This window comes from Triticum dicoccoides, chromosome 1B (genome assembly GCF_002162155.2).
Source record: "Triticum dicoccoides isolate Atlit2015 ecotype Zavitan chromosome 1B, WEW_v2.0, whole genome shotgun sequence".
Lineage (NCBI taxonomy): Eukaryota > Viridiplantae > Streptophyta > Magnoliopsida > Poales > Poaceae > Triticum > Triticum dicoccoides.
The window spans coordinates 187,886,378-187,900,111 of record NC_041381.1 but is presented as its reverse complement, the minus strand read 5'-3'; the positions used below and the strand labels follow the sequence as shown (position 1 = coordinate 187,900,111).

At 42.0% G+C, this 13,734-nt stretch overlaps 1 long non-coding RNA gene across 1 annotated transcript; it reads right to left on the bottom strand.

Moving 5' to 3' along the window:
• Positions 1-10,104: 10,104 nt before the first annotated feature.
• Positions 10,105-12,274, bottom strand: LOC119303593. Its single transcript, XR_005147952.1, has 4 exons — positions 11,777-12,274; positions 10,919-11,356; positions 10,265-10,364; positions 10,105-10,161 (listed from the first exon to the last, which is right to left on the bottom strand). It is a non-coding gene; the product is annotated as an uncharacterized LOC119303593 (long non-coding RNA).
• Between the last annotated feature and the right edge of the window lie 1,460 nt (positions 12,275-13,734).

Below are 13,734 nucleotides of genomic sequence, written 5' to 3'. Positions count from 1 at the left end.
GAGGAAATTCAAAACCGCCAATAATGATAGTTGGAATTTTTCCAATAGAATTGATACTATGAACTTGAGGTTGTTTCCTCGGAAAGTGTACCGTATGCTCATTACCATTAACATGAAAAGTGACATTGCCCTTATTGCAATCAATAACAGCCCCTGCAGTATTCAAAAAGGGTCTACCAAGGATAATCGACATACTATCATCCTCGGGAATATCAAGAATAACAAAGTCCGTTAAGATAGTGACATCTACAACCACAACAGGCACATCCTCAAAAATACCGACAGGTATAGCAGTTGATTTATCAGCCATTTGCAAAGATATTTCAGTAGGTGTCAACTTATTCAATTCAAGTCTACGATATAAAGAGAGAGGCATAACACTAACACCGGCTCCAAGATCACATAAAGCAGTTTTAACATAGTTTCTTTTTATGGAGCAAGGTATAGTTGGTACTCCTAGATCACCAAGTTTCTTTGGTATTCCACCCTTAAAAGTGTAATTAGCAAGCATGGTGGAAATTTCAGCTTTCGGTATCTTTATTTTATTTGTAATGATATCCTTCATATATTTAGCATAAGGGTTTACTTTAAGCATATCAATTAAGTGCATATGTAAGAAGATAGGTCTAATCATTTCAGCAAAGCGCTCAAAATCCTCATCATCCTTTGTCTTGGATGGTTTAGGAAGAAAAGGCATGGGTTTCTAAACCCATGGTTCTCTTTCTCTACCGTGCTTCCTAGCAACAAAATCTCTCTTATCAACGTTGATTCTTTGATTGTGGGTTATCAAGATCAACAGCAGGTTCAATCTTTACATCATTATTATTGCTAGGTTGAGCATCAACATGAACATTATCATTAACATCATCACTAGGTTCATGTTCATCACCTGATTGTGTTTCAGCATCAGAAATAGAAATATCATTGGGATTCTCAGGTGTGTCTGCAACAGGTTCACTAGAAGCATGCAAAGTCCTATCATTTTTCTTTTTCTTCTTTTTAGAAGGATTAGGTGCATCTAAATTATTTCTCTGAGAATCTTGCTCGATTCTCTTAGGGTGGCCTTCAGGATACAAAAGTTCCTGAGTCATTCTACCAGTTCTAGTAGCCACTCTAACAGCAAAATCATGTTTATTATTTAATTCATCGAGCAAATCACTTTGAGCTTTAAGTACTTATTCAGCTTGAGTGGTAACCATAGAAGCATATTTTCTAATGAGTTTAAGTTCACCTTTAACTCTAGCCATATAATCACTCAAGCGTCCTATCATGAAGGCATTACTCTTTAATTCTCTACCAACATAAGCATTAAAACTTTCTTAGCCATAAAGTCATCAAATTCATCTAAACATGGGCTAGGAAATTTAATAGACAGGATTTCAACTTTATTGTATCTATAAATAGAATTTACCTTTACTACCAGTGTCAGGTTATCAAGACAATGTGTTTCTTCGACAGGAGGTATATTAAGACCATGTATTTCTTCAATAGGAGGTAAATTCTTAACAACTTCAGCTTTAATACCTTTTTCTTTCATTGATTTCTTTGCCTCTTGCATATCTTCAGGACTAAGAACTAGAACACCCCTCTTCTTTTGAGTTGGTTTAGGAATAGGCTCAAGAGTTGGCTCAATTGGCTCAGGAATTGGCTCAGGAATAGTCCAATTATTTTGATTAGTCAACATATTATTCAATAACAATTCAGCTTAGTCGATTGTTCTTTCCCTGAAAACACAACCAGCACAACTATCCAAGTGGTCCTTGGAAGCATCGGTTAGTCCATTATAAAAGATATCAAGTATTTCATTTTTCTTAAGAGGATGATTAGGCAAAGCATTAAGTAATCGGAGAAGCCTCCCCCAAGCTTGTGGGAGACTCTCTTCTTCAATTTGCACAAAATTATATATTTCCCGCAAGGCAGTTTGTTTCTTATGAGCAGGGAAATATTTAGCAGAGAAGTAATAAATCATATCCTAGGGACTACGCACACAACTAGGATCAAGAGATTAAACCAAGTTTTACCATCACCCTTTAATGAGAATGGAAATATCTTAAGGATATAATAATAGCAAGACGTCTCATCATTAGTAAACAGGGCGGCTATATCATTCAACTTGGTAAGATGTGCCACAACAGTTTCAGATTCATAGCCATAAAAAGGATCAGATTCAACTAAAGTAATTATTTCAGGATCAACAGAGAATTCATAATCCTTATCAGTAACAAAGATAGGTGAAGTAGCAAAAGTAGGGTCATATCTCATTCTAGCATTCAGAGTTTTCTGTTTAAGTTTAGCTAGTAATTTCTTAAGATCAGGTCTATCATTGCAAGCAAAAAGATCTCTAGCAGTTTCTTCATCCATAACATAACCCTCAGGAACAACAGGCAATTCATACTTAGGGGGAGAACCTTCATCATCACTATCATCAATAATTTCATCTTCAATAATTTCATTCTCTCTAACCCTAGGAAGTTGTTCATCAAGATATTCACCTAATGGCACAGTAGTATCAAGCATAGAAGTAGTTTCATCATAAGTATCATGCATAGAAGAAGTGGCATCATCAATAACATGTGGCATATCAGAATTCATAGCAGTAGCAGGTTTAGGTGTCGCAAGCTTACTCAAAACGGAAGGAGAATCTAGTGCAGAGCTAGATGGCAGTTCCTTACCTCCTCTCGTAGTTGAGGGAAAAATCTTAGTTCTTTCGTCTTTCAAGTTCCTCATAGTGATCAGCGGATATAAATCCCAAGTGACTCAAAGAATAGAGCTATGCTCCCTGGCAACGGTGCCAGAAAATAGTCTTGATAACCCACAAGTATAGGGGATCGCAACAGTTTTCGAGGGTAGAGTATTCAACCCAAATTTATTGATTCAACACAAGGGGAGCCAAAGAATATTCTCAAGTATTAGCAGTTGAGTTATCAATTCAACCACACCTGGATAACTTAGTATCTGCAGCAAAGTATTTAGTAGCAAAGTAGTATGATAGTAACGGTAACAGTAGCAAAAGGAACAGTAGCAGCTTTGTAGTAATTGTAATAGTAGCAATGGTAAAGTAAATAAGCAAAGCACAATATGTGAAAAGCTCATAGGCATTGGATCAGTGATGGATAATCATGTCGGATGCGATTCCTCATGTAATAGTTATAACATAGGGTGACACGGAACTAGCTCTAGTTCATCAACATAATGTAGGCATGTATTCCGAATATAGTCATACGTGCTTATGGAAAAGAACTTGCATGACATATTTTGTCCTACCCTCCCGTGGCAGCGGGGTCCTAGAGGAAACTAAGGGATATTAAGGACTCCTTTTAATAGAGTACCGGACCAATTATTAGCACTTAGTGAATACATGAACTCCTCAAACTACGGTCATCACCGAGAAGTATCCTGATTATTGTCACTTCAGGGTTGTCGGATCATAACACATAATAGGTGACTATAGACTTGCAGTATAGGATCAAGAACTCACATATATTCATGAAAACATAATAGGTTCAGATCTAAAATCATGGCACTCGGGCCCTAGTAACAAGCATTAAGCAAAGAAAAGTCATAGCAACATCAATCTCAGAACATAGTGGATACTAGGGATCAAACCCTAACAAAACTAACTTGATTACATGGTAAATCTCATCCAACCCATCACCGTCCAGCAAGCCTACGATGGAATTACTCACGCACGGCGGTGAGCATCATGAAATTGGTGATGGAGGATGGTTGATGATGACGACCGTGACGAATCCCCCTCTCCGGAGCCCCGAACGGACTCCAGATCAGCCCTCCCGAGAGAGATTAGGGCTTGGCGGCGGCTCTGTATCGCAAAACGCGATGAAACTTTCTCTCTGATTTTTTTCTCCGTGAAACGGAATATATAGAGTTGGAGTTGAGGTCGGTGGAGCATCAGAGGGCCCACGAGACAGGGGGCGTGACCAAGGGAGGGGGCGCGCCCCCCACCCTCGTGGACAGGGTGTGGGCCCCATGGCCTTGATTCTTTCGCCAGTATTTTTTATATTTTCCAAAAGTTATCTCTGTGGATATTCAGGTCATTCCGGGAACTTTTGTTTTCTGCACAATAAACAACACCATGGCAGTTCTGCTGAAAACAACATCAGTCCGGGTTAGTTTCATTCAAATCATGCAAGTTAGAGTCCAAAACAAGGGCAAAAGTGTTTGGAAAAGTAGATACGTTGGAGACGTATCAACAAGCATTAAGCATGGCAAAGTCATAGTAACATCAATCTCAGAACATAGTGGATACTAGGGATCAAGCCCTAACAAAACTAACTGGATTACATGATGAATCTCATCCAACTCCTCACCGACCAACGAGCCTACGAAGGAATTACTCACTCCTGATGGGGAGCATCATGGAATTGGCGATGGAGAAGGGTTGGTGATGACGAAGACCGAAGATTCCCCTCTCTGGAGCCCCGAACGGGCTCCAAATTTTCCCTCCCGATGAAGAACAGGAGGCGGCGGCGGCTCCATATAGTAAAATGCGGTGAAACTTTCTCCCTGCTTTTCTTAATCCAAAAATAGGATTTTATAGCTTCGGGATTAGGGTCTGCGGGGCCACCAGGTGGGCACAACCCCGTGGGAGTGCTTGGAGGGGGTGGCGCGCCTTGGTGGGTTGTGCTCAACTAGGGGCCCCCTCCGGTGGTTCTTGGCTCCAGTATTTTTTTACATATTCTGGAATAATTCTCCAAAAAGATTCATTCCATTCTGAGAACTTTTATTTCTGCAAAAAAACAACACCATGGTAGTTCTGCTAGAAACAGCGTCAGTCCGGGTTAGTTTCATTCAAATCATGCAAATTAGAGTCCAAAACAAGAGCAAAAGCATTAGAAAAAGTAGATACGACAGAGACGTATCAGCGCCTAGGGCAGGCGCCCTAGGGCTGGCCGCTGGCCCCCTTGGGAGTGCCCAAGGTAGCCTCCTCTCCCCCTCCACCTATATATATGTGATGAGGGGAGGGGTCAATGATACGTCTCCAACGTATCTATAATTTTTTATTGTTCCATGCTATTCTATTATCTGTTTTGGATGTTTTATATGCACTAATATGTTATTTGATATTATTTTTGGGACTAAGGTATTAACCTAGAGCCCAGTGCTAGTTTTTGTTTTTTCCTTCTTTTTGACTTTTACAGAAAAGGAATAACAAACGGAGTCCAAACGGAATAAAACTTTACGATAATTTTTCTTGGATCAGAAGACACCCAGGAGACTTGGGGAGAGGGCCAGAGGAGTCCCGAGGAGGCCATAAGCCTCTAGGGCGCGCCCCTGGCTTGTGGGCCCCTTGAGGGTCCCCTAACCCTAATTCCAGCTATATATATTTGGGGCCTTTTCCGGCACTTTGGCGGAGGGGGGTTCAATCATGGAGGGCCTCTACATCAACCTTGCTGCCCTTTCGATGAAGCGTGGGTAGTTTACCGCAGACCTAAGGGTCCATAGCTAGTAGCTATATGGCTTCTTCTCTCTCTTTGATCTTCAATACAATGTTCTCCTTGACGTTCTTGGAGTTCTATCCGATGTAATCTTCTTTTGCCGTGCATTTGTTGAGATCCGATGAATTGTGGATTTATGATCAGATTATCTATGAATATTATTTGAGTCTTCTTTGAACTCTTTTATGCATCATTAAGATATCTTTGTATTTCCCTTCTAACTATCGGTTTGGTTTGGCCAACTAGATTGGTTTTTATTGCAATGGGAGATGTGCTTAGTTTTGGGTTCAATCTTGCGGTGTCCTCACCCAGTGACAGAAGGGGTAGTGAGGCACATATTGTATTGTTTCCATCAAGGATAAATAGATGGGATTTATGTCATATTGTTTGAGTTTATCCCTTATATCATGTCATCTTACTTAAACCGTTGCTCTGTTCTTATGAACTTAATACTCTAGATGCAGGCGGGAGTCGGTCGATGTGTGGAGTAATAGTAGTAGATGCAGAATCGTTTCGGTCTACTTGTCATGGACATGATGCCTATATTCATGATCATTGCCTTAGATATCGTCATAATTATGCGCTTTTCTATCAATTGCTCAACATTAATTTGTTCACCCACCATATGTTTTCTTCAAGAGAGAAGCCTCTAGTGAAACCTATGGCCCCGGGTCTATTTTCATCATATATTTTCAGATCTATAAACCAAAAAACCCAAAAATACCTTGTTGCAATTTATTTATTTACTTTAGTTTGCTCTTTTATTTATCTTTTATACCTATCTCTATTAGATCTCACTCTTGTTAGTGACCGTGAGGAATTGACAACCCCTTTTTCGTGTTGTGTGCAAGTGTTTGTTAGTTTGTGCAGGTGCATATATTTGAGACTTGCTTGTGCCTCCTACTGGATTGATATCTTGGTTCTTAACTGAGGGAAATACTTATCTCTACTTTACTACATCACCCTTTTCTCTTCAAGGGAAAAATCAACGCAGGCTCAAGAAGTAGCAGGCAACACACACCACGATCCCCAAGCCATGTGCGGTGCCCTCTCTCCCTCTAGTTCTAGTTCCTCCTTTGTCCATGTCTGTTGTGCTTGGCGAAGCCCTGCAGAATAGTTTCACCACCACCCTCACCACGTCGTCATGCTATCCGGACTCATCTACTACTTCGCCTCTCTTGCTAGATCGAGAAGGCGAGGACGTCATCGGGTCGAACGTGTGCTGAACGCGGAGGTGCCGTACGTTCGGTGCTTGATCGGTACGGATCGTGAAGGTGTACGACTGCATCAACCGCGTTGGTAAACGCTTCCACTTAGTGATCTACAAGGGTATGTGGATGCTCTCCCCCTCTCGTAGCTATGCATCTCCATGGATAGATCTTGCGTGCGCGTAGAAAAAAAATGTTTTCCATGCAACGTTCCCCAACACCCCCTAGTCCAGGACACCGTTAAATAGTACATGTGGCAAAGTTATGGCAGGAGTGAACACTTTGAGGAAAGGCTATTTATGGAGAATTTGTGATGGTGAGGGTGTTAATATTTGGGAGTCAACTCCGGTCACCCTCCAAAAAAGTCTGGATGGAGCCAACTCCGGAGGTGGTGGTTTCCTTCATTATAAATGATGGAACTATGATCATGATTAAATAAAGGAGGATACAGTAGAGATGTGAGGAAAAAGAATACTCTCCAGCAGAGCTGGCCATCTAGGTTGTGCCATCCAGGCCGGCCCGCTAGCACGCTCGGCATGGCATGGCATGACACGGCCAAACGGGTCATGCCTAGGCCGTGTGGCTGGGCATGCGTGCCGGCACAACATAGCCCCTTCTATAATTTATGAGCATGATTGCCTAAAAACAGCTTAATAAACCAAAAATGGCCCAAAAAGCAGCCCAGCATGCCAAAAAACACGTGGGTCTATGTGCTTAGTGTGCCGATGGACTGGCCCGGTTGGCGAAGGAGTCGTGCTTAGGCTTGAGAGCGCAACGCGAGGCATGATTGCCCGGGCCGGGCCATGCCGTCGAATGAATGTATTGTCTAAATTAAGACTCCCTCCACACACCGTCTAAATGGGATTTCCTATTTGCCGCACGTTGTAGCAAATTGTCGCCGCAACGCACAGGCAAAGATGACATCGAGTGATTAGGGCCGGCCCATTTCGTGACTGCACGCAAACCTTTCTATTTCCGGTTTTGGGAATGTTCCACGGGTTTTCAGCCGGTTTATTTTGGTTTTGTGAACCTTCTAGAAGATCCAGAACCATGTTTTCTTTCTTTTCCTTTTTCATTTTTGTTTTTTCCTATGTCTTTTTTCTTTCCTTTTTATGTTTTTTCAGATTCCTTTTTTATTTTCATTCCTATTTTATTTTATTTCATTTTCATTTTCTTGTTCAAAAAATGTTCGAAAATTCAAAACATGTTTGGCTTTTCCAAAAAAAAAATTGTTTTTTCATAAAATGTTCCAGTTTAGTAAAATTCAGAAATTCATCAAAGTTCAGAAAATTCAAATTTTGTTCGCATCTTTCAAAAATGTACTTACATAAAAAAATGTTCGAGTTTTTATAAAAATGATCAAATTTCAAAAATGGTTGTGTTTTCAAATTTTGTTCGTAAACTTGAAAAATGTTCACACTTTTAAAAATTGTTCGTGTACTTTTTTTTAATATATTTTTCAACGTTATTTTATTTTGAAAAATGTTGAGAAATTTCAAGAAAGATTCTTGCTTCTAAATATCGATCAATATTCAAGAAAGATTGCGTTTCCAATTTTTCTTCATAAATACAAAAAATGTTCGGAATGTTTCTGCTAAAATTTTCACAACTTTTCAGAACTGTTCATGTTTTAATTTTTTGTGTTAAAAATATGTTCCCTTTTTGAAAATTGTTCAAAAATTTCTTAAAATTGTTCGGGAGTTTAGAAAATGTTCGCGTTTGCACAATTTTCATTTGGAATTTCGAAAAATGTTCCTGTTTTCAGAAAAAAAACGTTCATGATTTCAGAAAGTGTTTCAATTTTGTAAAACAATTCGCAAATTTGAACAGTGTTTGCGTTTCACAAAACACTCAGTTTTAGAAAAAAAACTGCTTTCAAAATTCCAAAATTATTTCGGATCTGCGATGCCTATTGGTTCTTATAGGTTGGCGTTGTCGCCTATAATAAGAAAATCTTGCTAGCTCAGCTGGTTGCGGCTTGTCGTTGGCAGCATGAGATCACTGGATTGATTCCCAGCGTAGTCGAACTTTTTTGGAGCTACTAGTAAGTGTGCATGTGCAATGCACGTCTAGACTAACATGACAATTATATGTGAAAATTCATATGTAAAAGGATAATCTGATAGCAGCAAAAAATATTTAAAATGAATTATCGTATACAAGAAGTTGATTTTTCACACAAGAAAAGGTATTGCGTTCATGTTTCAAACCATTGGTACCCTTTTTATTCTATGAATCTTGAATAACATGTTCAAGTACTTGGTTACAATCACTATTTAATGTTTCTATCTACTCAAGATCTACATCTATTGTTAGTAATATAGTAAGTATGCACGTGCAAGGCACGTCTTGATTGTCATCAAATAATTATCAAAATAATAATATTGCACATGCAATGAGTGGTTCAACTGACATAAATTTACACAAAAACATTAGAAGCTCATTAGTGGTGGAGCACCAAGTAAAACATCAAAATCTTTGTCAAGCCCTTGTTTTCATATATCATTCCAAAGGCATAACCTTTAGTGATGCCATGCAACTTTAGTAGAGAAGCAGAAATCATCTAGGCATCGATAAATGGAGCAAATAATCTGTCTCAACATCATGCAACATTCATCGGGAATCATTATTTAAACAGTTGCTTGATAGAAAGGACGGAATATTTAGGATGCCTTATGTACTTTTGATCTATCGACTATTAACAACACTGTAATTCCTAAAAATGAATCACCGCCTAGGGGTTGGTGACCAGTTTGCAGAAGAGGAGAGGAAGGAGACAGCGGCGTCCCGAGGTGTTGAGCCGCAGCAACTCCTGTCGAGTGGGACCAGTCACGCATTGAAGGGACCAGGTTAACGGTGGTGTGATGACGCCTGTGTGACATGATGGACATTGAACCTCATGTGGTCATGCCCACGGGACGTGATGGGGAGGTCTCAGGCTGCGGATTTTGGCAGCGTACACATCATCAGCGGCTAGCCTGAGAGGCAGCGGGCGCCTTGTGGCTCGCATCTATCGACATGGCAATTCACTTTTATTCATGCTGAAACTCATAGGAGAAATATTTAGCTTTCACAAAACCCAAGTGTACAAACTCTAACGAATATGAATAAGGATCCTGAAACCAGGAACTGTCTACCACACTTGATTCTTGTGAGAGTCCGTAGAAGATTTAAAAATTTAAATACAAATAATAGTCCAAGATAAGATCAATAATTCAGTGTTCTTGTTTATTTAGTCAATCGAGAGGAGCAAGAAAATATTTTTCAGCATGATAGTCATAAATACTTCAGATGTAGAAAAGTATGAAAAGTAGTATTTTGAGACTAATAATTGAGAAAATATATAATGTTCACGCTGGAAGATGAGACAGTTCCATATCAATCTCAATATGGAAACTGAAGCAATATACATTGACATAACAGGAAGAACTGCAACAATACCCAGCAACAAATATCACATACACCTAAGAGCCATCAGCATCCATGTGACCTTGAAACTGCACAAGGAAATATCATGACAAAAGTTTTATATTGTCGGATAGGATACAACAACCATGTATCTTTTTAACAAAGTTGACAATCAGCTCGTAAACAAAGTACCTTGCTAATTGCAAAATATCCTCCAGTATATATCATCTGTGTATTATCATGTAGCAAAGCTCCCTACCTTATATTAGCCTAACAAACCTGCCAAAGCTAGCTGCATATAGCAAACAAAAAGTCGGAACAAATTAAGAAAATTGGTATTAAGAGGAGATGAGTAGTATGCATACGGGGATAAAATAATAGGATGGATCGACATGAACAGTGAACAAATATGCGTTATCACCCGAAGACATTTCTACACAACTTTTTGGTCTTTTACCGTGAGAATGCCATGATCCTATGAGTGTGCAGTGTGTGTCAACGGTTACAAAATCAGGAAGAGCAAGGTTGAGTTGAAAACAACACACGCATAAGTACATGCAGTTCAATATCCCAATGCCCTTAAGAATTTCTATTGCTCCTGATCCGAATGTGTTTCCAATTTGCTCAAATAAGTTGTTACTTATCCTTGGCAAGTGTATCGTGAACTAACATTTGAAACTGACCATAAGTTCAGTCAAGAATTTGGGCCCTGAACAATACTTATTTTGTATTATCTGCAGAGATGCAACATTATTGTATTTATCTTTCAATTTTTTAGGAAAGAAGTTTGAAGGATAGAGCAGTAGTAGCCAAAAGAGTACTTTAGAATCTAATTGAGTTTCAAACCTAATTTTCCACACAAAGCCTTCGTCTTCTCCACCAAATCATGGTATGCCTTCTTATGAAATCTTTTATTTTCATTTATGATGATTTCCTGCACTATCAGAGCAGGTTATTTCAAATAAGCCCCAAGTAGTCTATGTGAAGCAATAAAGTGGGAATAAGAAAAAGTCAACAGCAAAACTATGTCTTATGATTTAATAGCTTAAAAGGGATGATATTATGAGTTTAAACAAAGAAGTGATTGACATAGTTGCAAAGGTTCACCTGCCAACTTTATTCCTCCCAGTAGACATGGAAATTAGTAATCACCGATCTAGGATAAAGTAGAGGAAAAGAAAGATGAAAAAGAGAGAGCTCCTGTGATAAACACGGACATCCAAGGGACTTCAGTGTCCCATTGTTCTCTTCTTGGCCGCCATCACACCTCTTCCTGGTGGCAACCTGGACAAGCGACAATCAAGAGAGAGCAGTACAAAAGAACACATGTCATTGATGCCCGGGGATACTGGACTGTTGCTATGTATTTACTGAAGTTAGTTGAAGGTCTCGACGCTTCCTTGTTTATGTAGTTCATGATGGTATGTTCAATCCACATAGATGTACGATTTATAGGAAACACATTATCTGTCTTATGAAATGCTTGTCAGTACTGCAGGAGTGAGCAGTAATGAAGAATATATGTTCCTCTGTCTTATGTTCTTCAGTAGTGAGTAGTTGATAAAAGGAAAGAAACCTGACTGGATAACCTAACGCACATGATTCAGCATTATGGTGGATCAAGAGCTTTCTGATCTATGTGAGTTTGAGAAAACAAACAAAAGACGAAGAGATTGAGAGGGAAAGAGATGTCAGGGGGCAGACCTGTACGGATGAGACAAGAGGGCATCGCTGGGAGCAGGTAACTCGGTAGCGGCAGCGAGGTGATCCGTGCACCGCGCCGCACACTCGCACGCGCGTCATCGTTCAGACATTCACTGGCTGCCGACCGCCCCGCGTGCGTCCACGTCCCTGGCGGCGGCGACCTGGCAGAGGACGGAGTGGTGTAGCCGCCTAGAAGAGGCCGGCACAATTGGGGAGCAGAGGCGGCCATCACCGAAGCCGTGCGGTTTGATCTGAACCCAAAGGCGACGGTGCCAGCGGGCTGGGTGGAGGAGATCTTCCTTCACGGCGGCGGCTCCTTTGCCTTCGATCTCTCTGCTCAGCAAACCCTGGTTAAGTGACCTCGGCACGGGCACGCGTGGCGGCAGCGCCAGGAACGACGGCGATGCAAGCAGGATATCTGGAGCAAACGGCGGCGGCAGTGGCGGCGCAGCGCCGGCGTGAGATTTCTTTTGCGTTTTCTTTCCTTTCGACGGGACGCGGACGCGAAGGGCGCCTGAGATTTCTTCTGCGTTTTCTTTCCTTTTGAAGGGACGCGGACGCTAGGGGTGGAAATTTTCCTCCGGTGGCAGAGTTTTCGTCCGCCAGTTAAAATTGCTAAAGGCACTTTTGGTGAGGGTTAGTTTTAGTTCGATGGTTAGATTTAATTAAGTGAGTCTGATCATAAGGCTGTAATTCGCCGGTGTTATTATGTGTAGGTTAAGCTGGGTGTACTTAGCAATGAATATGTTTGCTTGTTTAATTGAACATATAAACGAGGCTAGGCAGGAACGACGGCGATGCAAGCAGGATATCTGGAGCAAACGGCGGCGGCAGTGGCGGCGCAGCGCCGGCGTGAGATTTCTTTTGCGTTTTCTTTCCTTTCGACGGGACGCGGACGCGAAGGGCGCCTGAGATTTCTTCTGCGTTTTCTTTCCTTTTGACGGGACGCGGACGCTAGGGGTGGAAATTTTCCTCCGGTGGCAGAGTTTTCGTCCGCCAGTTAAAATTGCTAAAGGCACTTTTGGTGAGGGTTAGTTTTAGTTCGATGGTTAGATTTAATTAAGTGAGTCTGATCATAAGGCTGTAATTCGTCGGTGTTATTATGTGTAGGTTAAGCTGGGTGTACTTAGCAATGAATATGTTTGCTTGTTTAATTGAACATATAAACGAGGCTAGGCAACCCGCATAACCGGAGGCATCGAGCGCGCAAGACGTTTTTAACAGCAGGATCGAGTTACTCGCGTAGCAACAGTGTTTATTTTGGCTGCTGGCGTCTGGTCAGCCGTCCATTCTTTTTCACGTTCTTGGCGACTTCAGCAGAGGATGACGGGTAAGGTCCTGAGCCCGTGGGGGGCCAGCGACCAGAGGCTGGGTTTCTCTGGACGCTATGTGAAGATTGGCAGAGCGTGAGCTGTTTTTGATTGGCTACGGGCGACGACAGGAGATGGGTTTCCGCTGGTTTACTCGTGCGATTTCTACCCTACTGCGTTAGGTGGTCCCGGTCGCCGTCTGAGCCCACGTCTCAGTGTACTGAGTAAAGGGAGGGGCGAGGAGAGCCAGGACGAACCCTCTCCCGTAAACCTAGCGCCCCAGGCCCAATCCACTCCGTCCTCGAGCCCCACGCCATTCTTCTTCCCTCTCCACGCCGTCCGGCCTCCCCTGCTCCACGACCCTCCGCCTCAGGGCCTCCCGCGCCGCCGCCTTCTCTTCCGGGCCTCTTCTCCGACGCTCGAGGTGCAGCCGGGGCGACCTCCTCCTCCTCTTCCTCTCCTCCTTTCCTGGAGGGGAGCCGACCTACAGGTAAAGGGCGACGGCGGCGGCGCTCGAGCAGATGAGAGGGAGAGAGAGGTAGGTGCAGCGAGGCGACGGACGGGAGAGGGGCGAGGGCGAGCTCCAGCGCGAGCGCGCGGACCCGTCACCCACGCCGGCAAGGTCCTCGGCCCCAAGCTGCGCCTCTA